This window comes from Cupressus sempervirens, chromosome 3 (assembly GCF_028749045.1).
Source record: "Cupressus sempervirens isolate cs-2001-9-10 chromosome 3, ASM2874904v1, whole genome shotgun sequence".
In the NCBI taxonomy this organism is placed as follows: domain Eukaryota; kingdom Viridiplantae; phylum Streptophyta; class Pinopsida; order Cupressales; family Cupressaceae; genus Cupressus; species Cupressus sempervirens.
The window spans coordinates 859,685,063-859,687,512 of NC_143120.1; positions in this window are offsets into that span (position 1 = coordinate 859,685,063).

Here is a 2,450-nt window from a genome sequence, read left to right on the forward strand (position 1 = left end):
CATATTTGGCTCTACTCTTTCACTCATTTTGTATTGGTAATAAATCTATAAATGTTCTATTCATAGAAAATTAACATTTAATGTAAAAACAATACAGTTCTTTAATACTAACTTATTTTGAGAAATCTTATAACTAATATAAGTTTGTACAAGTGCAACAATGAGATTAATATTTCTTCTATCTATATGAAAGCTCAAGTGTCACAATTAAAAAATTTACTTATTTAGAAGCCACCTTCATACTAGAAATCAACTATGAAAAACTAAGTGTCACAAATTAGAACTATATAATAGATATCCCTTTTCAAACTTGAGCTTGTACATTTGAAACTGTACTTTTTTCCAATCAGGATGATGTTATATTTTCACATTTATTAAAGGTTTCAAGCATGAGTATGTTGCTTTTTCAATTCAAAATAATGCTTCTTTTTCAATTTTGGATGATGTTATTGTTTTCCATGTATTGAAAATTTGAGTTTGAATTCTGCAAGATGATGTTGACAGTATTGTATTATGCACTGGTTAAATATTTGAATTTGAATTTTTTTGTATAAAATGATTGACTTCATTTAAGTAGTCAATTCTAGGTTAAGTTATAGCCAATCTAAGTTGTAAAAATTATTCAACCCATGCGTTGCTTCTAGTCTTTTAACATAGAAAATCATTAAATGGCTAGTTTGACACAAAGTACAAATTTGTCATTCAAAAAACCACTTTATTGCAGGACTTCTAGACTTTGGCTAGTTTTAGAAGCCATTTGAATTCAGTGAGTCTTGGAACTAACAATGTTGATGTGCTCCTCCACTTACTAAATGTTGGGAGTGTAATTCCTTAACTATTAAATAAGTAGCTTATAATAGATTTTATTTGAAGCTTGTAACAGATGTTATTGGAAAAGAGGGGTAAAAATTTATTAAGACAGAAAGGAATACAACAAGGAGAGCTCAACAAGGAGCTCAATCCTGAGCAACAAGATCATCAAATTCTTGCACAATCTCAAAGGACAGTTGCCTCCTATCCCTAATATTCCAACCCGGATCATGACTAGAAGCCCATTTGGCTAAACAATCAGCAGTTTTGTTCCATTCACGAGGAATATACATGAACCTAATGAACTGAGAAGAGGTAGAGAAGAGAATAATCTGCTTAAGAATAGTGGCCAGCTGCCAACTAACATCCTCAAGCTCTTGCGAAGAAAGCATGTTCACCACCACTTGGGAATCAGACTCACAGATAATCTTACTCCATCCTCGCAAGCAACACTGTTCCACAACATATAAAATAGCCTAAGCTTCCATGAGATTGTTAGTATAATCACCCTTATGAACTGAGAAGAAAAATTTAACATCCCTAGAACTACAACGAGCCACTCTGCCAATACCAGCAGGGCTAGGATTCCCACAGGAAGAACCATCAGTGTTAATTTTCAGAACTTCACAGGGAGGAGGAGTCCAATGCCCATCCCAGTTAACCTAACCCTTCCTCTGATGGTGAAGTTGCCTGGACATAGAAGGAAACCTATAAGCTGCAGCCCCATCCTGAAGATGAAAATTGAAGCGATTACAGATAGCAAGATCAACCAGATCCATACCCCCATCAAGTTCACACTTCACATGAATAGTTTCCTGAAGAGAATGTGATATTTTCCACCAAAAATGCAAAACACCAAGATGAACATCTTGGAATATGCGATGATTCCTCTCCAACCAGATCTGCCAAAGCATGAAAGATGGGCCAACAATCCAAGTAGCATGGAGAGAAGAAGACTTGGAGGGAGCACTACCCAAGTGGGCCCAGAACTCAGGCAAAGAGGAAGCATGCTGACAAGAGCAACCCCAAGTGCTCCACCAAAGGTGCCATATTTGAGTAAAATAGGAGCAATGGAAGAACAGATGGGAGATAGACTCCTCTCCATTACCACACAAAACACAATAAGAGGGGCCCTGAAATCCACGTTTACAAAGATTATCCCAAGTAAGACAATGGTTGTGAGCCACTAGCCACATGAAAAAATTGCACTTGGACCAAGAAACTTTATTCCAAACTTGCTTCCACCAAGGGACCTCAGCATCCCCAAATAATTGTCTAGTTATCTCCTGATACCCAGCAGAGACATGATATTTACCAGACAAGGTACCGCCCCAAGCCAAAACATCTGAACCAAGCAAAGAAGAAAACTCTCTAGAGGCCAGAATTTGAGAAAGCTCTTGACGATCCATGTCTGTACCTCTAGGAGGCCAATCAGAAGAATGCTTCCATCTGTAACCAACAACAGGTCCCAATTGATAAGGAGTCTTGTAATGAGCCACTTTATCCCATCCAGCGGCAAGAAAAGAGTCACAAAGAGGCTGAAGATGAGGGTACATGGATAAAATGGAAGGGAATCCATCCCAAGCATCAGACCAAAACAAAGCCTGAGAACCTCCTTTACATATCCAGAACAAACCCCT